A 27,332-nucleotide genomic window follows, 5' to 3' on the forward strand; every position below is an offset into this window, starting at 1 on the left:
GGATGAAAGACACAACAGCACACACATTTCTCTTCTACCAAAAGCCAGGGGTAGTGAGCACTTCGTAAGTAAAGGAGGCGGGGCAGGAGGCTTCAAGATAACTGGGTTTCTGTTTGATAAGACAGATAAGAGAGACTAAAGGCCACAGGCAAAGCGAGGATGGAGCCTAGGGTCTGAGTCCCTCCAATGATTTTGAAGGTAACATGGAGGTGATGTTTTATTTGATTAGCTTTTGTCTTTATCTTTTTAGGTAGTAGGAGTGGATAGCAAAAGGGGCAGAGGATGCTGAAGGTTTAAGTGGCTGTCTGGGAGCAGAGTTCAGCATGAAGGAGGGAAGCAACCAGCAGAGCAAGTTCTCGCTGTTAAGGGAGTTTCAGGTGGATGGCAGGGAGATGGCAGGCTGATTTATTCATGTAGGTGTGGTATGGTCCAAATACTCTCCTGAGTTTGATTATTCAATGGCTAAGCCATGAGTATTGGCTAGAACTGTTTCTTCTCCCAGTGAAAAGAAAAAAGCTTTCTTTTCCTCTGAACTCTGTAGGGGCAGCAAGTCAGAGGCCCATATCCTGCTTCTCCCGGCATCAGAGGCCAGCCAGGAGAAGCAAGCAAGGCCTTTGATTCCCGAGTACTTGCCATTGTGTTTAACGGGGAGGAAGCACTTGCTCAGAGGTTCCTTTTCCTACTCACTGGCTTCCTGATATTTACCACGCAGCTAGAAACCCTGGACTCAAAGTGACACAGTACTCTCCCTCAGGAACGCCCAAAACGTGACTTTTCTAGTTTAGCACATTGAGCTTGTCCCTAGAGACCCAGTTTCTCCTTACTCTCTGGTCTTTTTACAAAGCTCCACCAGCCTGACCAAACAGTCTGAATTTTAGGGTTCTGTTGTGTGAAGAGAGAAAAGGAAAGACTTTAGTGATGGAAATCTATCTATTCATTCGTTTACTCAAGGAGACTAGCGGTGGAGGAGTCATCAAACTTATCTGCTTCCGTCAAAATCCTACTGTCATATGTCCCTGATGAGCTCTGTGAAAGCTAAATCTACGGAATTCCTAAGCTTAGCCTGGTGATGCTCAATGGTTTATACTGAGCTTTACAGGGCAAGGTGTTATTCTTGAGCTGGCCTCTTTCCTCATGCATTGTCACTGCATGAACATGGAACATCATGTTAATGAATCATTTCTGGCATTCTGCATCAGTGAGCCTCAACACGATGAAGGCATCTTCTGGTTAGTAGCATTAGGGAAATCTCACCTTTAAAAACAGGGTCATTTCCCCTAACTCCAATGAGGTTGGCCTACATTCAAAACTCTACTAACAACATCTGCTGGCGTGGATGTGGGGAGAAAGGTACCCTCCTCCTTCATTGCTGGAGGGAGTAGAAGCTAGTACAATCACTTGGAAATCAGTATGGAGAGTGCATAGAGAATTGTAAATAAACCTGCCATCTGACCCAGCTATTACACTCCTAGGAATGTATTCGAAGGAAATTAACACTGTAAATAGAATCCCACATTTACAGCAGCATAGTCTATAATAGCAAAGACATGGACACAACCCAGATGCCCATCCAAAGAGAAGTGGTTAAAAGAAACTGGTACATCTACTCCACGGAATAGTACTCGGCCATTTAAAAGAATGAAATTATACCATTTGCAACTAGATGGTCCCAATAGAGACCATTATGCTCAGTGAAGTAAGTCAATCCCAAAAGGACAACTACCACATGTTTTCTCTGATACAAGGCAGCCTTCATGCAAATTGCAAGATCAATAACCCTTTCCATGCTGTTTTTGCTGCATCCCATGTGTTTTTCATGTTTTTGTTTTCATTTTCATTACTTCCAAATAGTTTCTTTTCTCTTTTTGAATTTGTCACTTGCTCATGGATCGCACAGTGGCATCATTTTATCCAAGAGGCTTTTGTGTTTTCATTTCTTCACCCATCACATTTTTTGACTCCATGGGGCTGTAAATTTTTTTTAAAGATTTATTTTATTTTTATTGGAAAGTCAGATATGCAGAGAAGAGGAGAGACAGAGAAGATCTTCCATCCATTGATTCATTCCCCAAGCGGCCGCAACAGCTGGATCTGAGCCAGTCTGAAGCCAGGAGGCAGGAGCTTCTTTCGGGTCTCCCAGGCGGGTGCAGGGTCCCAAGGCATTGGGCTGTCCTCAACTGCTTTCTCAGGTCACAAGCAGGGAGCTGGATGGGAAGCAGGGCTGCTGGGATTAGAGCTGGCACCCATATGGGATCCAGGTGCATGCGAGGCTTTAGCTACTAGGCCACCACACTGGGCCGCTGTATATTTTTTGTTTTAACTGTGTTGACTTTGTTTCATACTGTGTTGACTTTGTTTCATGGGTTCTTGTTTAAAGGAATGTATAGTGATGGCATAATAGAGACTATTATATCCAGCTGTGAAGATAGAATGCAGTTTGCATCTCTACTTCCAAATCAAACATGGACTCCCAATGAAAATGTTGGACATATCTAGACAATGGGATGCTGGACTGTCTCACATTGTCCGTACCAGCAATATCAGGGCACACTTAACTGATGGACTGATGGACTTACAACTGTTTAAGCAGGACTGTACTACTGTAATGATACAGGGAAAATGTTTCGGGAGGTAGGAATTTGGGGAGGGCTCTAGGCTCTATGGAATTGTACCATAAAATTAAAAAAATTTTTAAAAATTAAATAGGGCATTTATGGTATCAATCTCTTGGTTAAAGTGTCTGTTTCTCCAGCCACAATTTAGAAGATCCTGCTGGCACTGGCTGAGCAGGAGTGGGGAAGACCTCTTGACTGCACTGAAATCTTCCTTTGTTTTAACAGATTGGAGCCAAGATGTCTAGCCAAGATTTAGGATGTTCAGTTGGATCTCTCCATAGGATTCTGTGTCAAAGCTTTGGAGATTAAGGACACAGGTACACATCTGTAAGTTAATATCAGCCATTCAGGGCTGAGTAAAGCCAGCTCAGAGCAAAAAAATAAGACAAGATGTATAAACCCTGAGTGCACATCAGCATATGTAAAATCACAACATAGACATCTATATGTCAGAGTTGCCATAAAATATATTTTATGTTCTTTTTTATTTCTCTCCCCCCTCTCCGGCTACTAGAAAAAATCTTGGGAAAGTTCCCATCTGTTTATACTGTGCTAAGGAGAAAATAAGAAATGAAGTTGTGTCCCTACTTTGGACCAAAATTACAGGGCAAAAAGTTCAGTGAGAGGGTCAGTGAAGGGGAGCAGAAAGAATCAAAATAGAAGAGCTTTACGCAGGACGTGGCTGGGGAGGACAGAGGCACTTGGTGAGCACTGGGCTCCGTCTGAAGAATCTCTTCCACAGTAAGAGCTTGGCAGTGCTGCACTCACTCCCACGAAGGGAGCTGCTTTCCCTTTCGTGGGCAAACCTGCACCTGCGCAGTGAGAGCGTCACCATGGCTCCAGGACTGGGATTCATTTGCTGACCTTCAGCGGTTTCCGTTTCATGATATTAGATCACCAAGCAGCTGGGTGAGATGGCCTCTCCCTTTTAAAATAACACAAGCCTAAGTGATTTGGGCGGCAATACATTCCGACAAGAAATATTTACGACATTGGAGCTGGCTCCATTAGTCCTCACTGTCAGAAGTTGCCTGCCTTCTAATGAAAAATAGATGTGTTGTTCATCCAGATTGGGCTAATGCTGAGGTTTTTGCCATTAAACATCTGTCTATATTCATCATCACTCTGCCCATGCCCCCCTCTGAAAAGCGCCCCCCCCCCTTACAGGGGAAAGTCATCAAGCCACATTTGTAAATGATTGCAAGTCAGAAATAATGGTGGAGAAAGCAATGGAATTTGCAGTGGGAACTGAACTGTGGGTGTGTGAGGTTCACTTGGGACTGGCTTCACCCAAGTCCTGCTGTACAGCATTGGTCCTAGGTAGGCTTTTGTTTTTTTAAGATTTATTTATTTTTATTGCATATAAATATATATGCATATTATTCATTGCATATTTATTGCATATACATATATATACATAGAGAGAGAGAGGAGGAGGAGAGGAGGAGAGACAGAGAAGATCTTCCATACATTGATTCACTCCCCAAGCAACCGCAACGGCCGAAGCCAGGAGCCAGGAGCCTCTTCCGAGTCTCCCACCCAGGTGCAGGGTCCCAAGGCTTTGGGAAACCCTCGACTTCTTTCCCAGGCCACAAACAGGGAGCTGGATTAGAACTAGTGCCCATATGGGATCCCAGCAGGTTCAAGTTGAGAACTTTAACCACTAGGCTACCACGCCAGGCCCCTAGGTAGGCTTTTGATCAAACTTTAGTTTGAATGGAACAAGCTCTTGTACTGCAGTCACAATAATGTAGCAACAGCATCATACTTAAAGTTTTCATCTCAGATTTTATCAGAACTTAGGTAATGTCACCACATTATTTAGTTTTATTTGGTCATCAGTGTCATTGTGGGTGGGAAACAGGCTCTGGTCTCTTTCTGTAAAGGCTGTTGCCAGGTGGGAGGAGAGTCGGCAACAACAAAACCAGTATCTCTGGCTGAGGCTGTTCCCCAGGCAACATCTGTCTAATGTCACTGCAGTCAGTCTTGCGCTACGTAACAGCAAGATGCACAAAAACATTTACTGGTTGGTCCCTAAAGTGCAAACTGTTGACAGAATCGATTAAGTCTGCAGGACAAATGGAAGAGAAGAATGATCATTAATTATTTCATGAACATTTAATAAGGGCATGTTGAAGCAAGTGTTACTAGAATGTAAAACAAAATCTCCACCTTGAGCACACTGGCTCCCAGGGGGAGGGATGCTCAGCCAGCTTCCAGGACCACTCCATCCGGCAAGTTATTGTTATTATTATTATCACTATTATTTTTACCCACATGGGTTCCTATAGCCCGGCTGCATGGCTCCTCTCCCTGGGTGGCCCTGGTGCCTTTGGCACCTGGCGAAGCCCCTCGCGCCACCCAGCAGCACACCCTCATGGCCTGAAGGGTCTTGATTTATAGGGGAATTGTGGAATCTCACAGGTGGTAGTGAGCGATGACCTATGGTGTTTATGACCAGGTTAGGAATTACAGCAGAGTGTCTTCCATAGACAAGTCCACGACATGTGTATCTAAGTAGGGGACTGACAGCAGAACAAATTGGTTTGGAGGGGAGAGCAAGAGTAAGAGAAGTAGGTCTGATAGCAGAATCTGTGGGGGCAATGTGGGCTCATCCCTGTGGAACCACAATCTCTGTTGGCTTACCCAAGAACTGAGGATGGGAGTCAAGCCTCGCTGGGGAGCTAACGGGACATCCCAGCTGGGTTGGGGTTCCCACCGGTGAGGACAAGATTAGGACTGGGGGCAGCAGGCTTAGCTGGACATAGCTACAGGCTGCACTGTCACGGGTGTGCACTGGGTCAGGGGAGCAACAGATTGGGCTAGACTCCAGCCCCCTCTGGTATCCAGGTTGGGTGTAGAACAGGACAGGCTAGGTCTTGACTCCCACTGAACCACATTAAAGCTGTGTCTGGACGCAGATCAGGTATCGCTGGGCTGCAACAACCAACAATAAGACTGAGAATGGGTGTGGCTGGTTGAGCAAGGCCACTGTTCTTGCCAGGGCAGGAGGTAGGCAAAGTCAACCTGGGCCAACAATCCGTTAGTGTGTGCAAGAACTGCCACTTGATGGAGACTCATGGAGGAGCTTGGGAAATACCTTCACTGGGAAGCAGTCCCTGCAGGTGAGCACAAGAAGCAAGGCGGGGAGCAGCCCAAACCATGCCAGGTCACAGCACCCGCCAGTATCAGATCTGGGGACAGACCAGTCTGGGCCAGCACATAAAATCCACTGGCAGATCTGAGGACCAGGACAGGCGCAGGAGGAGCCAGATAAGGCTGTAACACCAATCAGTTCACATTAGGACTCGGACAGCAATCAGACTGGGCTGGGATAGCACCCACCAGTAGGAGGTGGAACAGAGGACAGACTACACTAGGCCAGGTTGTGCAATAAGATTGCAGATACTGAGATGAGGCGAGTCATGCCAACCTGGGCCCAGTGGGGGCCGGGGTCATGAGTCCCAGGGATGGGGTACCTGACAGGGCTCGGGTAGCTTGGCTTGGGTCCTGGGGTCCACTTGCATGGTGGTGGTCAGGTTCCTGAGCCCTGGAGACAGGGAAACCAGTGGGCCTCGGGTCGCCTGTCCAGGGGCCTGGGGCCTGCATGCAAGATGGGTGCTGAGTTTATGAGCCCCAGGGATGGGGGATCTGATGGGACTTGAGTCTCATGTCATGGGTCCTAGGGCCTGCCTACTAGGTGAGTGTGGGGTTCGTGAGCCCCAGGGGTGGGGGATCTGGCAGAGCTTAGGTCACCTAGCATGGGTCCTTGGATTTGCCTGCAAGAACAAGTCCTATTTAATGGAAAAGGCGGAGCAGTGGACACAGGCCCTGTTGTAAAAGGAGAATATGGCAGCTCATTTGGTGCTGTAGCAGAACAGAATTAACTGAACAACTACTCCTAAGGATGAAAGCAAAAAACTTGGTGAATTGAGTCAATGGACATCGGGAGGGTGACATCATCCTCGGATCGGTGAAATCAGCATTTCAGAACTATCCAAACCACTTGGACAGAACCCTCGGAATATGTACACACTGAGACTCTGGGCTGATATGAGGTGGTGGTTCCTGACCCCTTAGTACTGGACATGAGGAAAGCCATGAGTGATTTCCCCCTTTGTTTCTCCCCTTCCCTCAGAAGCAACAAGAAGAAATAACAAATTCAAAAGCAATGAGTACACCCAATTTTCCCTAAACCTTGGTCCTTCCCACTCTTATCCACCATGTAATCATTATAATAAATAAAAATTATATTAAAAAGGGGGCATGCAAAAAAAACAAACCTCCACCTTTTGACAATTCAAATTGCACTTGAGGAGACATCAATTATACAGAGACTAAATTTAGAATTGTTGGTATCAGCACAGAGAATTGGCTCTCAGGACCAAGAGTGACCATTTTAGTTGGAAAGCTTTGGGAAAGAGACAGGATTTGGGCCTTGAACTATTTAATCACTGCCTCTTTCCCCTGAGCATGCCTGAGAATGTTCTATGTTGCAATTTTTCAAGACTTCTGATCCCTATTAGTCTAACTAAGAATAGGACAGAAACAGCACGGCACCCTGCGGGCTGGTGGGATGGGGTTGAGTTGGGGGGAAGGAGAGAGAGTGTCACTGTCAAGATTATTTTGTGCTCTCTGAGCCTCACTGAGGCCCAGCCCTCAGGGGAAAACAGTGCTGAGGGGTATGCAGAACGAAGCAAAGCAGAAATCTGTCTTTATGATTCTGGGAATATAATTATATACAGCTGGAACTCTCCCAACTGGGCTCCATCCAACTGTGTCTTGAGCTCAGCCAAAAGCACTGTAAGATATCCAGCAGTGTCTCTTTCCACAGTTGGGGACTGCAATCAGACATTCTCTCCATTCTGTGCAGGAAGCTCTTCTCGTGTGAAACTGGGCTGACTTGGGCCTGCCAGAAGGCATGCTCTCCAGATGTTGGCACAAAGATGCAGGAATAGAAAGTGACAGCTACATGAGAATTCAGTCATGGTGGGAATGGGGAATGGGAGCCCTAAGAACATCATGAAAGAAACATTAAGAAAAGCAAAGAGATGATTTGTCCAACAGGAAGAATGTCTGTGTGTTTTTAGTCCTGGAATGATTGTAACATGGAAGGTAATGGCCATGATAGGATCTGAGTTCTGGGCTGTGCACCTGTTTTCTAACTCCTTGTCTGGCTTTCTCTCTCACTGAAATGAGGAAACCATGTAGAAGTATGAATTTTTCAGATGCAGGTAATATGCATCTAGCATGTCACAAGTCCTTTTATTAAAAAAGGTTTATTTATTTTTATTAAGTAGATTTACAGAAAGAAGGGAGAACAGAAAGATCTTCTATCCACTGGCTTACTCCTCAAATGGCTGTAATGTCTAGAGCTGAGCCCATCTGAAGCCAGAAACCATGAGCTTCCTCTGAGTCTCCCATGAGGGTGCAGGGTCCCAAAGCTTTGGGTCATTCTTCACTGTTTTCTCAGGCCACAAGCATGGAGCTGGATGGGAAATGGAGCAGCCAGGACACAGATTGGAGCTCATATGGGATCCTGGCAGTGCTTGCACGCATAGAATTAGGAAATTGAGCCATTGTGCTGTGGGTCGCTCCTCATCCCTTATTTCCTCACCCCTGCACAAGCCCTTTCTTTTAAGCACCAGGTACCCATTCTGAGTCTATTCCCAGCTCCATCAACTCCCATTTCATCCCTGTAATGTTTGCTTTAGCAACTTGTAGATGCCTCAAAGAGGGACACAGCTGCTTTTGATCAGAATCTGCTCTCTCCAAAACTTTCCACTTGGTATATGTAGTCAGGAGTTTCTCGAGGGAGTCAGTGTATGGAAGGCTGTGAAACTTGGTTAGTAATTGTTTTGTGATTCAGAGGCAACACAACAAGAGTCTTAGCTTTCTATTTCTGGAAGACAGAGTTCAGAGTATGACATATAGCTCCATAAGATATTTATATGGCCCCAATTCCCTCCAAGAGCGTGATTATTTCTTCTTTCCCATCCTCTTTTGGGAGTTGCTATATCTGTTGTAAACTTTCATTAATAAAAACCAAAGACTTCCATCAATCACAGAATTTTTTCATGGGCAACATGCATTTCCCACAGATTTTTATCTATTTTACAACTTAGAAAGCATTTGCTGGCTCAGATGCATATGGAAGACACGGCAGCCCACTGGGGCCTGTATATGACAGCTAGTACCATAGCAGAGGAAGGAGAACAGAACAAATTGCACAACTATCACAGTCAAAGGATGATAGCAAGTATCTGGGAAAACGCAGACTCTAGGTCAACTGTCAACCAGTTGACAATGGGAGGGTTTCCTCATCCATGGATCAATGAGATCGACAGCATTTCAGAACTATTACAACCACATGGACAGAACCCTTGGAGAATGTGCCATATCAGAACCTTGGGTTAACATCAGGTGGCCATTCCCCATCCCTGGGAGCTGGGGTGGTTGGGAGGCTGGATATGTCTTCTCCCCTTATCTCACCCCTCCCCCCCAGAAACAGGAGGAAGATAGAAAATTCAGACACAGTGATCACAGCCACTTTTCCCTAACCCTAGTTCCTTCCCACCCTGGTCAACTTAGTAAGCATCATCTAAAATCATCTAAAATTTTTATATAAACAAAATATTTATCTAAAATTTATATATAAACAAAAAGAAAGCATTTGCTTAGCATACTTGTCTTTGGATATGTTTTCTTTTGATATGTTGATTATATCCAGGGACATGAGAAATGGAAAGAGGAGCTATTTCAGTTCTAAAATACTTCCCATTGTATCAGCTGTGTTTTAATGAAGAAAACAAATTCTGATAGCGTCTTTTTTCCCCAAGTTGTTTTTATTATTATTATTTTATGATACAGTTCTATAGGCTCTGGGATTTCCCCTACCCCTGTCCCAAATCCTGCCCCACCCCCACCACACACACACTGAGTTCTCTCATATCATTACAACAGCATAGTTTCCCGTAAACAGTCATAAGACCATCATTGTGGGCATGGACGATGGCAAATGGCCTCATTCCTGCTCTAAATTAAGAATACATCTAGATTTTGCAACAAACTTCACCTGCAAAGCAAACACTTTCCAATAGAATGGAGAGAGATTCCAAATTCACTGGCACATAAATGAGAGGTCATTTTCTGGCATTTGTAAATTGCACTTCTGCTTGCTAAGGACTACATGGATTGTGGGGCATTTAGAGTGGATTTCCTTATCACTGTACACCATTCTGTAGTCACTGGTCAATAAGAAATTTATCAAGCTCTTTCTCCCCAGAATACCTCTCTCTCAAGAAAAAGTAAACTCACTATCAACTTTCCCGTCATTCCTGGAATATATGGAGGGGAAACTCTATAAACAACAAAACAAGTATATGGGTCTTGATGGATCTGAAGATTTTTTAGAAACTTTTTGTTAATGCTCGCATTGTGTGTTACAGTAGTCTCAAAGTTCATTAAGTGTGATGATGCTGCTGACCTGGGAAATCATCAGACTTGTGCAGGCAGCAGGTGCATCTGAAAGCGATGCTTCAAGCTCCCATTCCCCCATCTTTCATGCACACACACACCATGGCAAGAGTTTGAACCCAGGTATCAGTTTCAGGTTAATAGGAGACAAAAGTTTTCTCTCCCTTAAATCTCTGCTCAGGCTGCTGCTGAGCAACTCTGAAGATTCCCAGGGCTGGAGCGTGCCACTTGGCCTATACACCCTGGGACTCCTGTGAAGCAGTGCAACTTGTAATCCCCAAAGTGACAGTCCAAGAGGGAAAGAGGAAATAAATAGATTGCACCTGAAGTAGGCTCTAACCAGTCAGTGCTCCCTGTGGAATAAACCAGCTCAGACTGTTCCTAGGAGTTAGGCGAGGGTCAAGTGGTTAACCCCTGCAGCAACAGCAAGCATTAAAGTGGAAATTGATTTGACGAAAGTCACGGGCAGTCATTCACACACACACACACACACACACACACACACACACACACACAAGCTTTGCATGTGTGGTCTGTGTGTGAATAAGGGATTTAAAGTTTAACTTAAAAAAGAAAATTGTTCCCAGTGGTGACCATCTCTTGAGCCAGGCTGAGGGTTGCCAAGCAATGAGAGAAACAAAGGCAGTGCCAAGAAGTTCATTAAGATCCACAGTTGCAGAGATGTAATGTTCTCCACCCTAATGGAAGACACCCAGATGAATTGGGTCCCTCCTCTCTCTCTCTCCTCTATTCTCCGCCCTCCTCTGAACTCCCACAGCAGTCTTTATTCTAGGGCTTCAGCATGGCACACATTTTGCCTTATGCAGTAGCATTCACTTTGTATGTTTCCCAATTAGATTACCGGCCCTTTAGGGCAACAGCCTTGTTTCTGTCTTCCTAGTGAACAAGTGAACGATCTCTTTCTATAATATAGTCAATCCTGGGTCTCTGCAGTGGATTGGGTAGAATGGAAATCAGTTCTAGCAACCCCCTCTGAATACCCAAATCTGTGGACATTCAAATCCCTGATGTAGAATGGCACAGTACAGGCCTGGCACTGTAGCCTAGTGGCTAAATTCCTTGCCTTGCAGGCACTGGAATCCCATATGGGTGCCAGTTTGTATCCTGGCTGCTCCACTTCCCTTCCACCTCCTTGCTTGCCACCTGGAAAAGCAACCAAGGACGGCCCAATGCCTTGGGACCGCGCATCCAGGTGGGAGACCTGGAAGATGCTCCTGGCTCCTGGCTTAGGATCAACTCAGTTGCAGCCATGGTGGTCACTTGGGGAGTGAACCAGTGGATGGAAGATCTTCTTCTCTGTCCCTCCTACTCTTTGTAAATCTAACTTTCTAATAAAAATAAATATATCTTTAAAAAATGGCACAGTACTTGCATATAACATAGCACATCCTTCCATACACTTCAAATCATTTCTATATTACTTATAATAGAAACGATGTAAATGCCAGGTAAATCATTGTTGTATTTTATCTTTAGGAAAAAGTATCAAGGAAAAAGTCTGTGCTTATTCATACAGATGCAACATCTATTTCCAGTTTACTGAAAAGTAGAGAGACAGAGACAGAAGAAGAAAAGAAGAACTTCCATCCAAGGATATACTTCCAAAATGCCTGCAATGGCCAGGGCTGGGCTTACGACAGAGCAAGGAGCTGGACACTCAACCCGGGTCTCCTATGAGGGTGTCAAGAACCCAGCTCCCCAGGCCATCACTGCTGCCTCCCAGGTTCCGCATTAGCAGGAGGCTGGACTCAGGAGACAAAGCCAAGGGCTGAACCCAGGGCCTCAGTTGTGGGATGTAGATTCCTAACCAGTATCTTCACTGTGGGGTCAAATGTCCAGCCTGATTCCCAATATTTTTGCTCCTCAGTTAGTAGAATTCACAAATAAAGACTTCACAAACACATAGGGACAACTGCATTAGGCTGATAATAAATCGAATGTTTATAATGTTTATGGGGCTCTGCCTGCTAAAGGCCTGGACTTCTACTAAGGCCTATCTCAACGACTGCCTTTCAAGATGTCTACTCCCTGATGGGCTGTTACTCCCCTGTGACCTCCTAGATGCTTTGATTCACCTTTGAGGAATGGGATTAGGCCTTACAGTACACAGTTTAGCCTTACCTCCATGCTCTTTAAACACACAAAACAGAAGTTTCTTGATTCTTTATCCTTAAAAGCAAAGATTGCACAAAAGATTGCTCCTTCATTTATTTCACAAATATACCTGAGCTTCAACTAGATGCATTCTCTCCTGGGAATAGGACTATAAAGGGAGTAAATGGCTTCTATTTGCATAGACCTTAAAGTCTCAATTTGGACAAGGAAATAAGAAATTGAAAGTCAGTGCTTGTGGGGCCAGTGCCATGGCCTAGCACATTAAGCATCTGCCTGCAGTGTCAGCATCCCTTATAGGTGCCAGTTCTAGTCCTACCTACTCCACTTTCAATCCAACTTTCTGCTTATGGCCTGGGAAAGCAGTAGAGGATGATGACTCAAGTCCTTGGGCCCCTTTACTCATGTGGGACTCCCAGAAGAAAGTCCTGACCCCTGGGTTCGGATTGGCCCAGTTTCAGCTATTGCGGTCATTTGGGGAGTGAATCAGCAGGTTGGTCTCTCTTTCTCTGCTTCTCCTCTCTCTGTTGTTAACTCTGCTTTATAAATAAAAATAGATCTTAAAAAAAAAAGTTCAGTGCTTGGATAAATAATCATACACAACATGGGGACCTCTGACATGATTCAGAGTTTGAGAGAAAGTTCTAGGAGGAAGTGACCACTGAAACCTACAGAAGGGACTGTACAGAAGGAAGTGAGACAGAGACTGGTAAGTCTGGAGAGCTGAATGAAGTTCAGAAAGGAATACTGGTTCCAGTGGGGAATGCTTTATCTTTACACACTTCCCTGGTCAGAACTCTGACATCCACATGCACAAGACATTAAAAGGAAATAAGTTCATACAACCTCTAACTTGATCTGTCTCCGAGATCAGTTCTCTTCTCCCTAAATGTTGCTATTTCTGCATTTATTTTTATGTCACTCCTCTTTTTCTTCCTCTAACTCATTGGAGCTGACACTATAAAAATACACAAAGATTCGATGTGGTTCCTATCTCCCAAGTCACTCATCTATTTCTTTGCTTTAAGCAATCAATGTTGCTTCTGACATTGTTTATTCTTCAGGAAGAGAAAAACAGAAGTACAAGAACCCACATAAAGCTGCCCCCCCTTAGCCCACAGTGTGTGAAATGATTTCACAGTCTATGAACACACCCTCCCCAAAAAATGTTGCAGTGTGCGAGTGAGATCACACCAGACATGTCTAAGGTTTATTAAGGAGTCTTTATTAACTAAGCTTGGTGATAATACAATAACAAATCACAAGTCCATATGGCAATCCAACCAATCATAATCCAATGAATCATAATTCCCAAAGGAACAAATGGTCATTATCCTTAAGTCTATCCATTAAGCTGAAAACCTGTGTCCCAGCTTCCCCAGCAATATAAGTTATTATAAGAGACATGCAACAAATAACCTGGACACACTTACAAAGGACCTAGACACACTTACAAAGCTGCAGACATTCACCTTTCCCTGGCTTCTCCGCCCACATTCCACTACTGCTAGGCCTCACCCCTCCTGGAACTCCAGATAGTACACAGAACAGAAACAACATTATTATAACCATAACCATTGCCTCATCTAAGCAGTACAAGGGACCATGCTCAGGGGATTACCTGTCCTGGGTCAGCCAAGAGTCGAGGTGCCACAGTAACGGAAGCACCTGGACAGAAAGAGAGAGCCCCTGCTTCACGGGCCTTTTAAAGGGACTTGTGAGGGGAGTGGTTACACGACAATGCAATACCGTCCCCTCTCAGTTGATAGGTGAGTCACAGATGGGCAGGAGGGAATACCTAAGTGTTGTGGGCTAAAGAGTTGATTAGTGCTCGTTGGAATGGGCAGGAACTGGACTTGTAGCTAAAGATGCCTAGACTAATTGGACTTGTCTACATCCAATATCCTGGCTAAATTAGGACGTGGGGGAAGTGGTTGAGGGTGGAATTATTCCATTGCTGTTAGGACCCACCTTCAGGACAGAGGTTAGGGGACACAGCCAAATTTGATTTGCCCACTGTCAATGGGTGCTGGCTATCACTGGCTGCACCTCATAACAATGTGGCTTGGAGAAAGCCTGTCATAGGAAACCAGCATAAAAGAGGTGTTGGTTTTGCCTGTTTATAGAGGAGGAGAAAAGAAATGAAATATGTAGGTAATCATATAATTTACCACCCAAATCAGGACACTTGGAGAAAGAAAGGAAAAACTGTTCATGATGAAGACGGGAAACAGGTGCAAAATGTGACCAACCGGGGGAATTGGGGCCTGCAGTCATGCTGTCTGTACAGGCTGACAGTTTAGGGGGCAGGACTTCCTCTCTGCTGTAATCTCAAGCACTTCTTACAGAAAAGTTCTGCAAATAGTTGGTGTTCAAAGGATAGCTGGGGCTACATAGTCCTAGAAAACAGGAGAAGCACTTCCTTCTCCCTCATTTACTGAAAATTGGGACTTGCATGTATGATCACAAAATCTCCAGCCCCTGGCTAACTGCACCCCAACTTTCATGAGCCCATGGAACTACCCAACAATCTACATGAGCTTGTATCAGTACCTAACGGGATCATCCCAGAGAGCTTCTGCAATAAGGAAATGGATATTCTACACATGCTGTGTCCTACAGTTGAAGTAGGAATAATGTAACTAAGGAACTGTGTTTTTTAATCTTTTTATTATTATCATTTTATGATATAGTTCCATAGGCCCTGGGATTTCCCTTATTCCCTCCCCATTTCCTCCCCTCTCACTCAGTTCCCCTCTATCATTACCATAGTGTAGTTCTTCATACACAGTCATATGTCCATCATTGCAGGCATGGACAATGGCAGAGAGTCCAGCATCCTATTGTCAAGATATAGTGAATAGTTTCATTGTAAGTCCATCTTTGTCTGGAAGTAGAGATGCATACTGCATTGTATCCTCACATCTGGATATGAGTCTCCATTACACAGTTACTATACATCCCCTTAAATGAAAAGCCACAACACAAAATCAACAACAGGAAGAATATGCTTGATCTCATCTGATCTCTGAAGCTAAGCAGGGCTGGACCTGGTTAGGACTTGGATGGGAGACTAAGGAACTGAGTTCTATTGATTTAGTTTTCACTGTTTTAATTTTGAATACCAGCATGTGGCTATCAGTCAATTAGTTTTTGTTCTATTTGCCAGGTTATTTCAAAAAGTTCATGGTGAAGCTGGTATGGTCAAACAGGTTAAGTCACTGCTTGCAACACCAACATCCCATATTAGAGCATCAGATCAAGTCCTGGCTACTTTGCTTCTAACCCAGCTGGTGTGATAGGAAGGCAGCACATGATAGCCCAAGCACTTGGGCACCTGTGGCTCCTGTAGAAGGCCAGGGTGAAGTTTCTGTCTCCTGACTTCAGCCTGTTCTAGACCTGTTTTGCTATTTGGGGAGTGACCCAGTGGATGGAAGATTCTCTGTGTGTGTGTTCCCTTCTCTGGTGTTCTGCCTTTTACTTAAAACTAAATTGGGAAATTTTCATTTAAAAAATGGAGTTAAAAGATAAGGTTATTGCAGTGCAAAAATTTTTGAAATGCATGCATATTTTGTGGTGGGGTGCAACTTGGTGATAGCTAGCACCCCATAGCAGTGGGCAGGCTTGCTGAATTAATTGACAGGGTAGAAACAGCTCCAGAGGCTCAGCACGAGTCCTTCCTGCCTCCTGCAAGCTACTTAAATAAAGGAACTGCACAGAATCCTCCAGCTCTAGCTGCTCCTTTCCTGCCTCCTGCCACTTAATCGAATGTTTTGTGCTTTATGTAGAAACTTCGTACTTAATCAACCACTCAAGCTGATTGGAGGATGAGAGCTTAAAAACTCCCGAGTTTGTCCATACAGCTCAGTAGCTTCTGGAGTGTAGCTGGAGTTGCTGTCACCAAGCTTGGCCAATAACGATCCCTCCTTACATCCTACACTTGTGTCCAACATGATCTCTCTCAGGCTCTGCAACAGTATATTCCACAATACATATTTTTCCGTGACATTTCTGAAGATTCTTCATAGTTTCAGCCTTCTCTTTTGCTTGACTCCACCTTAAGAATCAATTGCATTTCTACAAAGTTGAGGTATACATATTATACACGAAGCAACAGCATTTGCAAAGCAAGCATTGACATGTTCACCCATTCTGCTGGGAACACTGTGGGAAGCATGGCAGTGGGAGCAGGTGGCAGCAGGTGGGAGCAAAATGGCTTCTTCATTCCCTCATAGTCAATGTTTTAAGGAAATCCAAACTGTTTAAGAAGTCCTGCTTCTCTAAAGGGTTCCTCAGGCCCCCAAGCTTTATCTCTAGCATTTGAAGCTTCTTAATGTGAAATGGACAACATTCCCTCTTCCCACTAATGTTAGATAGTCCCATCTCCTCAAATGTTTTCTTCCATTCTGTCCTCTCCTTCAACTCTTTGCACCTGATCTTTGGCCCTCACTACCTCCTGCCTTAACACAAATGAGCAAGAAATGGGGCTGTGGAAGTTAACATTATCTTACCTCTGTGACTAGGTATGTTGAGGGCGTGGGATACATTTTCAACACCAAGCACAGTTCTTTGCATACAGTTGGTACATGTAGGATATGTTTTTTAGGTTATTTGGAAATGTTTTGTGTAACAAGATAAGTTTCTAGGACACAACTATGGAGTTAGGTCAATACTTAACGATCCTTTGCGGCTCATGGAAAGTCAGTAACGTCTGCTAGCAACTCTTCTTCACAGTTCTGTAATGCAGATACAGTGACTGAACAAACATGTGTGGGTGTGGTATGCTGACTTTTCTCTCTTACGACTGTAGACTGGTACATTACTTGGGAAGGCAGCGGGGAAATCTGTATTGAAATAATTTGATGCAGCAATTTTGGCTTTTCCTCTCTCTTTTATACTTTATATATTTTAAATTTACTTAAAGCCAATACCATGAAATCCATGTTTGGTATGTAGTGTGTGTTTGTGAAAATGATTATTTCCTGTTTTTATAATTATTTAACAGAGGCTTAGTTGGGGGTTGGGGTGGGAGTAAGGGAAACTCAAGCTTCCAGAAAGCCATCCTGTCGGGAGTGGGAGGTAGATGTCTTGATTTGGATCACCAGGTTGAAATACCAAGAGTTTTGTGGCTGGATCAGTGTGAAATGGTCAGAGGTAAGAACCAAATGAAACTGCCAAAAATATACAAATGAATCTCAATTTTTACATGTTACTAGTGTTTTTCAAAAAAGAACCTTATAAAAATCATATATCAGCTATTTTAGGAAATCTAGTCTGTTTAGCTCTAGGATTGGATCATATGTGCAGTTATATTATTACTTGAAATTTTTACATTACTTTTCTGCCTGGCAGATAAAGAGGTGATCAGTATTTGTGCAACACTTAGAGGAGGAGACAAAGGAAGCAGCAGTGGGAGGAGGGAGAATTTGGACACATCTACACATAGTTGCCTAATGATGTTTCAACTCTTACTAATCTTAGAATCAGAACTGGAAAAGCTAAACAGCTCAGTAAAGACAGCTCTGGGAACAGTGATTGATCAATAAACATTGAATGGATTAAGAGTCAAGGTGGCTTGTATTACACCTTCTCAGGATACATACTCTTTGGAGTTTTTCTTCTAACAAACTCTGCCTTTTCTAACAAGGGTTAATGTAAACAAAGTAGCTAAAAAGGAGTGAAAAAAAAATCACAGGAAGAATAGGAGAAACACACAAACACAGTATCTTCCTGGAGCATTTGCCACTTGAAATTACAACTGTGTCTAATGCCAGGTATCCTTGGTGGCTGGTGCCCCAGGAAAGTACAGAAGCTGCAGACATCAAGATCAGGGTTCAAGCACTCCCTGGGGGCATGGCTTGTAGCTTTCCACTCATTATAGAATTGAGCCCTGAGAGCCAGAACTGCCCTGGGCCATCACACCGCCTTGTTGGCCACTGGGAGAAGAGTTAATATCTGAAGAGTAACAATTAAAGCCACTGGACTGTGATTCAATGGAAGGCAAGCTGATGCTTTTAAAATTCATGCTGTATTTGGCTACCAACAGATAAGGCAAAAGAATATAGCTGAGGCCAGTAACTAGGCTGAGGAAGGTTTGGAAGGTAAAGTTGAAAGTAATTTCCAGTGCAGTTGTGAGCTGTGTGTTTATTCTTTCCCATTTGACTTCCACAATATCAAAAGGCTCTTGCTTCTATTGTATCTTCTGATTTTTTTCCAATACTCATCTCTTAGGTCCCTGGGGGAAATGTAATGGTTGTCCCAATTATGCCTAACATTTAAAAAATGATAAGGCAAATGTGTTTTTAATGTTTATTATTATTTTTTAAATCTACTTGAAAGATAAGAAAGAAAACAGGAGAAAGAGAGAACTTCAATCTGCTGGCTCATTCCCCACATGTCTGCCAACGGTCAGGGCTGTGTCAGTGAGAAGCCAGGAACTCAGAACTCCATTTGGATCTCATATGTGGGTGACAGGGCTCCAAGCACTTGAGCCATCCACCACTGCCTCCCAGGATGCATTAGCAGGAAGCTGAATCAGAAGCCAAGCAGCCAGAATTTGAACCAGATCTTCTGATAAAAGATAAAGACATACAACTAGCAGCTTAATTGACTGTGCCACACAGCCACACACTTGCTTAATATTTCAATATATCCATACATACAGGCACACACACATACCTGTACACACACACACACACACACACACACACACACACACCACTCTTACCTTTTAATTTAGTCAAGCATAGCCTGCAATGAAAAATAAGGGCTTTTGTGTCAGACAAGTTTGAGTCTGTGCCTACTCCACTACTTCCTATTGCGTGCTGCTGGGCAGAGTGTAACTACTAGCTTTAGCTTCTTTAGATCAACACTGCCCATCTCTAAGGACTGTCGCATGCAAAAGCCTAGTAGCTGGTGCACAGCAACCACAGAGTGAATTCTAGTTACTGCTATAGACTCAACAACTAGTTTGTGTTTGACTGTTTGCCACATAGTATAGGTGCCTGCTTTCAAAATCAAAGTAAGACCAAAAGAGAGGTAAATATAGTAAAATAAATAAGGCCAGGCAACCCGAATATAGAATAAAACATAACAGTAAATCGTATAGGAATCCAGGGAAGAAAGAGGGCATAGGGCCGAGACACTTTCCAACCTCCATCTTCATTTGCTCCTCATCGCAGTTCTGCGATGGAGGCAGGGATGTGAATGAAGACTCCCAGGCTGGAAGAACCCAAGCACAGATGGGGCCCAACTCCATTTCAGCTGCTGTAGAGTCAAACAATGGGATTGGGACCATTCTGAAGCTTCTTTCCAGGCTGTAATTCCATTACTCTTTGGCTTTCCTCAAGGACGACTTATAAATAATGTGAGATGTGATATTAAAGCTCACATTTTTTTTTTCATTCTCAGCCCAGGACCCTGCCAGGCCAGATGTGCTTGGGAAATAAGCAATCTTGCTTCAAAGGAACACGAGAACCCCAGCTGTGCAGAAATGCCCTTTTACTTTTTCTACTGGCAGCGTTTTCACATGAGCTGAAAAATCCCAATGCGATGGCCTTGGCAATGCTTGTTGAAGCCGGCTCCTGCCTGGGTACTGATCGCCATTCTAATATTTCAAAGCTCCTTCTGTTATAATTGCTCCCAATTCCTTCACGCTTATTTGATCAGCAATCCTTTAGGCATAAACCAGAGGACACACAACTTTTCACCTCCTGGGTTTCCTTCCTTTCTTTTTAGTTGTTTACTCTGAAAATAAGTCAACCTTGCATTCCAAAATAAATATTTAAACTTGGAGTTCTAGTTGTCTGTTAAAAAACAGAGGAAACATTCCCAGAGTCAATTACACACTTAAAATGCTGACAATGAAAGCCAAGTATTTATATTTTTGGATGCACTTGTGTTGATGCTGTTGGTGTATTTTGTGGTTGACTTTTTTAGATGGCAATTTACTCTGAAGTCCAAAGTGGCCTCAGCTCCCTGAAGACCTTGAGGCCTTACTTGGCTCCAAGGGACAGTGCCATAGCAATGTCATGTTTGCCTGGTTACGGGACTCCTGGCAAGTCTTTAGCAGACTCTGAACTAGAAGTCACTATAGCATCTCTAGAATTTGATACTGAGCTGCTTTTTTTTTAAATTCAATGAACATGGATGTATATAATGTTTCTATTATGTGGGTAACAGGGAATATATCTAGTTTTATTAAATGTTGGGAAAATTACATGTGCATCTAAAGTAAAATAATTTCTTTTGGATGAACTAGTTCACCTTTCACAAGTGTACTAATTTATGCTTCTTGGATCATAATCACCTTAGTTTGTCCAACTTGTTCTCAGGTCCCCTCTCCATTTAGATCAGAAATTCAAACAGCAGTGAGGCCACCTGCTGCATGTGTGATTCGCTGAGATGTTGAGGCCACTCTGACTAGCTTAACGCACAGTGTAACGTAGAAAAACTAGAGGCCTTGAAGACATATTTATGCTAAACATGGCAACCTGACCAGGTCGATGTCTTCTTATTTCAACTAATGATAATAGCAACATCCTTAAACTGTCACTACAAAGATCCATGGTGAAGGCCAAATGTAACTGCATGGATATGCTAAGCACAGGACTTGGCACATAACAGGTGTTCAAGTATAGCTTAATGGGTTTAAAAGACTGTATGAGAGAAAAAGCATGAGCAGTTTCTTACAGGTTGCAAGTACTTAAGAAGAGTTTAAAGAACTAAGGGAGTTGTAGTTGTGCAGGCAAGATGAAGGAGGCTGGCACTATCTCCAAGTTAGATGTGGACAGAAGCAAGAAGGAAAGAGAGAAAAATGGCAGGAAGGGAAAGTGAGTCCTGGCTGTATTTATGAATCTTCTTGCTTGGTGAAACCATCTTTTATGGAACACACCAATAAAGTGATATTTATAAAAATATATGGATATCACGATTAATACATTAATTTTAAGGTATTAGGAAATCCTGATAGGTTTTCATCATTATTTTTTAAGTAAAAACTCTGGTTCAGACCAAGGGCAATGGGGAAGCTATAAGACTGAGCACCAGGCCTGCTACAGCAGACTAGAACAATCTTCTAGTCAAGTCTTGACAGTCTGCATTTCCCAGTTAGTCCAACTACACATTTTCATATTTGTATCCATACCCCGCACATCAGCTTCACATATTTACAGATGGAATTTTAAAATGCCTTCATACCAGCGATGTGATGATGGTGTCCTATATATCATTATAATATTTAGTAACTGCAGACACCTGTGGAATTAAGGCCCTAAAGAGTCTTTAACACAAAGTACAGTCCTCTGAAACTTCAGACAAATTATAATCTGAGAGAGTAAAATAGCTGGAAAATATTAGTGGATGTTTGACACAGCAGTTAAGTCACCATTTCAGATTCCCGCATCCAACATCAGGGTCCCCTCACTTACCCTGCCTCCATTTCGTCTTCTCACTAGTGTGCAGGTGACGAGGTGAAGGCTCCAGTGCTTGGGTTCCTGCCACCAATGCAGGACACCTGGATGGAATTCCTGGCTCATGGCTTTGACCTGGCCCAGCTCTGACTATTTTGGGAGTTTGGGGAATTGACCCACAAATGGACAATCTCTGTCTCCCTTGCTCTCTGCCTTTCAAAATAAGCAAGCAAACAGGGAAGTAATTAAAAAAAAAGAATGAAGAAATCGGTATATTGAGAAGTCCGGAGTGCTAAAGGGAAATCTCTCTTCTAAGCACATGCCTCCTACTCCTACGGAGATGGGTTCAGCTGGTTCTCTGAGCTAAAACGTTGTTTATTTGGCACAGGTGCTTGCAGGCCACACTGGGAGTTTCTGGTCTTGCAGTTAGAGCAGGCAGTTGGGAGCAGCAGCAAGTGTGATGCGATTGCAAACTCCTTTTTTCCATTCCTATTATACTTGGAAAAGAGTTGGCTGCCTCTCAAAATGTCCAGCTTATTTTCATAAGCATTTGTAGGTTAGCAGAGGGCTTGGAGAGCCCACATAAATCACGTGGAATGTTAACATTCACCTGGTTACTATTAAGTACAGGGTGTGGGAGTGAGTGTCAAGAATATAACATTCCCCAGGGGTGATAACATGGCACAGCTCCACCTATTCTGCTAGCCAGCAGTGGACCAAGCACTGCAGGGACTAGAACAATGGCAACTATATAAGGTCCAAAGGGACTAAGTGAGATGCTAAGCAAAATGAAACAAAGTCAAGACAGCCTGTATCTGTCAGAAGAAATACAAAACATGTAAATCAGGGAGAGGCAGTGTTTTCATCTTCTGTTTCTGCTGCTCCAAGTACTTGCTACAATCTCACCATCATTCCAGCTTTCTGCTAGGTCTTAGAGTATTAGAGCATAACAGATAGATTTCTTCCCTTCTAGATCTCTAGCATTCTTCGGAGGCATTTCTACACATATAACATTGGGGGCCCAGAAACTGGATCTCACAGACAGACCCAACTGCACACATGGGGAGAGCAGTGGAACTGCCTTCCTCTGGGGTTGGCAGTCACACCACAAAGGTGTGGAGAAGTGAGCGCTTTCTGAAGAGAGGGTTAATCTGTAGCCAGCGAGCAGAGACCAAGTGCCATAAAAATGGATCCATCCACTGCCGCACCTCTTAAAGATAATTTGACTTATTTGTGTGGGACTTGCCACACACAGTCCCTATGACTCACACTTTCTAGAGAATATAGAGACATGTGTCATCGCTCATTCACACTGAGATGTGTTCTTTTATTATTGCATATCACAGTCACAAGCTCAGATGATGCCTATGATTTGCACAATCCCTGCAGCAGAGACAGGTTAAGAAAAGGAAAGAGGAAGGAGACAGTTTTCTGACAACTTCTTACACATTCGTTTGCTGAACACATCTTATGTTTACTGCACTGCATTCACTGCTAGAGATAAAAGATCTCTTCCTAATCTGTGTCATTATGATGTCATGAGCTGATGGCATACGCAAATAATCTCAGATCTCTGTTTAGGAGTGTAATAGAGTATTGTACGACGTGTGTGGCTGGAGGGTCAGGGAATCTGTCATGAAACTGACCTGAATTCTAAAGTAAGAGAAGTTAGGCAGATATGCACAGGAAAGGTGTTGGTTTGGTCTCTGTTACACATTTGGTTATACGAATTGGAAACTTAGCAGAGTTCAACTGGAAGTCCAATCTGGAAGTTTGTGTCTAAGTGTTCACCAAGCCACGCAAGGCGATGATCACCTGGAGAGCAGGCTCAGCATAAGTGTCAGCCTGCAAAGCCTAAGACAGGCTCTACAGCATCCATGTAATACTCACGGATCAAATCATTTTTTTCCCTTAAATTGCTTCCCACCACTTCGAAACATCTTTGCAAAGAAGAAAAAGAGAAAGTGCTGCTTCCCCATAACACAAGTAGGATAGAAATGGACACTGCTGTGCAGAGTGAAAAAATACATCACCAACATGGGTGAAAGGTCAAGAGGTAGAAATGGAGAACATGTGTCATTTGAAGGAAAACACCTTTGATGTCACTACAAGTGAACGCTACCTGGGGAGATGGAGCCCCAGCCTGCCAGATTTCTTGGCACTTCAAGAGGAACCATAAGCATGAGGTTTTCTGGCAAAGTTTCAGATCTCAAAAGCTCTGTACATGAATCCAGCTAGTCAACAAATAGCCCCTACTGTGTGCTGCACCCTATTCTGGAAACAAAGATTTTAGAATTAAGAGAAGCAGAAGTATGGATGACACTCATATTTCAGTGTGAAGATGCACACACTAAATCAATTCAATGAGTAAAGCTACATACTCAAAGTATGTCAGGTGGAGACGCAAGTATGGAATAAACAGAAAACAGTGAACTGGTTAAACAATGTTGGTGCGGGTTGTATTATCCAATGAAGTGGCAAGGAACTTTGAGAAGTGCTAGAGTGGCCTTCTTGCAGAAAGAAATGAGCTGCAACAGGTATCTTTTCCCATATTCATGTAAAGAGGAAATAGCAAAACAAGATGTCAGAGGTAGGATGTTGCCCAGCAGGCTCCAACAGGCCAGTGTAGCCAAGGTGGTGAGGTCTAGGGGCAGGGGCCGGGGAGGTGAAGAGGACAAGCTGGGGAGACAGGATCCCATAGATTCTTGTGGGCCACTGTGAAGTCTACGCTTTCATCCTAGAGGAGCTGGGAAGCCACTGGTGTCTGTGGCCGAGTGGTGACAAAGACACCCCAGAGGATGTTTCTACTGCAGAAGCCCAGCTGGAAGTAAAGCCTGCCTGGACTCCAACTGGCAGGGTGATGGAGGGGGAGGCAGGGTCAGACTTTGTCTTTTTTTTTTCTTTTAAAGATGAGTTTATTTTTATTGGAAAGGCAGACCAGATTTATGGAGAGAGGGTGAGATGAAAAGATCTTCCATATGCTGGTTCACTCCCCAAATGGCTGCAACAGCCAAAGCTGAGCTGAGCCAATCCAAAGTCAGGAACCAGGAGTTTCTTCCACGTCTCCCAAGGGTCCCAAGGCTTTGGGCCATCCTCACTGCTTTCCCAGGGAGCTGGATAAGAAGTGGAGCAGCTGGGACACAAACCGGTGCCCATATGGGATCCCAGGACTTACAATGGTAAGGATTTAGCCATTGGGCCATCACGCCTGGCCCAAGGCTGTGCCTTAAAATGAAACAACAGTATTTGCTAATAGTCTCTCTACAGGGTGTGAGAGATTTTTGGCCTGCCAGGACAGTATGAGGTTATCATTAAGCAAGATGGGGAAAACCACCATGGGGTGGGAGCAGGCAATGAGAAGAGTTTGGGTTTTTATCTGTGAGGGCTGTTGGATCAGCAAGCAGAGCTGTCAATCAGGAAATTAGACATTTATTTTTCAAATTCAGGAGAGCAATTCAGACCAGAAATGTCATTTGGGGAATCACAGTATTTACTGTCATGAACTTGACGTGTCAGCAGAGAAGGGAAGAGGTGTCTGGAATCTGAGAAGAGAAACAAAATTTAACAAAGCCAATGGAAAGCCCACGACCAGGGAGATAGGAACAAACCCAGAAACCTGGTGCCCAAGACATGAAAGGGCTTTAAGAAGAAGGAAGTGATCAACTGGGACAACTGCTGTTCCCAAGAAATGAGCGTTAATCAACGTGAAAATCATTGGTCACCACAATATGCGCATTTCCCTTTTTTCTTTTGTTAAAAGATTTATTTATTTTTATTGGAAAGCCAGGTATATATAGAGAAGGAGTTACAGATCTTCCATCTGCTGATTCACTCCCCAAGTGGTCACCATGGCTGGATGGAAAGAGGAGCAGCCAGGATATGCAGTGCCTGTAAGACGAGGACTTTGGCCAGTCACGCCAGGCAATCACGCTGGGCCCCAACACGAGCATTTCCAGAAAGGCTGTGGAATATGGCTGAAATATATTCAAGAACAAGCAAGCTCATCAAGGATATGCACATTTTTGGAGGAGTTCTCAAAGTAGTGGGAGAGGGGAGGGTTCCTGGGTTTCTTCAAAGATGAGGTCAACATGTGTGTATTTGTAGAAAAAGATCCAGTTAAGAGAAAAAAACCGATAATGCGGCTAGGAAAGGAGAAAACTTGCGGAATGTCCTGGTTGGCAGAGGTGGGCTGCAATGCGGTGTCCTCACAGAGGGACTGGTGTTTAGTCAACGTCCTGACCCAGCACGGCCCACCTCTGGCGTGCAGCCTCAACACAATGCAGCTGCTCATCCTGAAAATAAAGCAGACATTGTGTGTCCTTTCCTTAGAAAAGCTTTTGTTCAGAAACATGGCTGAATTTCAGGTTTTCTTCCAGGTAAACGTGGCAAGTTAATGCATGTTACCCACAGATGGTGAGATTTTGAGGAGATAAATCATATACTCGTGGCAAGAGTCAGTAGAATTTTGGACTGAAATGAAGAAACAGCGATTGAGCCTAAATTGACTTCAGTCTGCATCAGTCACACTCAAACGCCTTACATCTCTCATGAGGAACAGGAAGCCACGTCAACCCAAGGACTAGATCAAAACTACTGACACCTCTCTAACCTGCTTTGGCTGTTTTGTACAAGCTGATACATCATCACAGAAAAATTGTGCTCTGGGGAAGCCCCTTTGGGAAACGTGGACTTCAGTCACATCATCTGAAATGATGAGAACTTTGTCAAACAGTATTTCACTAGAAGTAGAAACGCTGGTGCTATGTGCACTGATTGCACACATGTGGTCCTTGGGAACTCTACTGGATTGGCCCCCATAGCAGGAAGACATCGCGAATCCGCATATTCCACTACCAGACTCACAGGAAGTACCAGTGCAAATGGTTAACTATGCTAGTTCCTACTACGAAGTGGGGAGTGGGCTAAGCCATGACTGACTTAGAAAATATAAATGAATTTCGTTTACTGATGGAGAGCAGTCTACTAGCAAACATGAATGGCATCTAAGACTCTTCCTTTTCAATGCCCAAGTTAATTGGCCTTTAGAGGACAAGTGTGGATATACTGCCCTGAATTTTAAGTAGCATTATTGAATCAGAAGATTCCACTCTGTAAACCATTCAAATGGAAAGAGCTGATTTATAGTTGGCCTTCCTTGCCAGATATTTCTATCCTGGGGACATAGAATATTTTGCCTCTGTTTTCTGTTCTTCATTGGCATTTTCAGTTTTTTCCAGTTTCTTAGCAAGTGCCAAATATTAGATAATAAAAAGGGTCTCTGATCTCCAGCTGACAGTAGAAAGTATCACCTAAAATGGTTAAATGTGAGCCTGGTGTGCTGGCTCAAGGGCTGAATCCTCACCTTGCAAGCGCCGGGATCCCATGTGGGTTTCATTCACTCTCTTAGCTGTTCCACTTCCCACGCAGCTCTACTTCCCACGCAGCTCCCTGCTTGTGGCCCTGGAAAGCAATAGAGGATGGCCCAAAACCTTGGGAACCTGCACCCATGTGGGAGACCTGGAAGAAGCGCCTGGCTCCTGGCTTTGGACTGGCTCAGCTCTGGCCGTTACAGCCATTTGGGGAGTAAGCAATGAATGGAAGATTTTTTTCTCTCTGGTTTTCCTTTTCTCCATAAATCTGATCTGCCTTTCAAATAAAAACAAACAGATCTTTTAAAAATGGTTAAATGTAAATACAC

The 27,332-nt window shown here is 43.8% G+C and overlaps 1 long non-coding RNA gene across 1 annotated transcript; it reads right to left on the reverse strand.

The window, feature by feature from the left end:
• Positions 1 to 18,358: 18,358 nt before the first annotated feature.
• Positions 18,359 to 22,870, reverse strand: LOC131481233 (uncharacterized). The gene is made up of 3 exons (XR_009246155.1): positions 21,653 to 22,870; positions 18,952 to 19,897; positions 18,359 to 18,459 (listed from the first exon to the last, which is right to left on the reverse strand). It is a non-coding gene; the product is annotated as an uncharacterized LOC131481233 (long non-coding RNA).
• Between the last annotated feature and the right edge of the window lie 4,462 nt (positions 22,871 to 27,332).

Source organism: Ochotona princeps, chromosome 10, assembly GCF_030435755.1.
Source record: "Ochotona princeps isolate mOchPri1 chromosome 10, mOchPri1.hap1, whole genome shotgun sequence".
NCBI lineage: Eukaryota > Metazoa > Chordata > Mammalia > Lagomorpha > Ochotonidae > Ochotona > Ochotona princeps.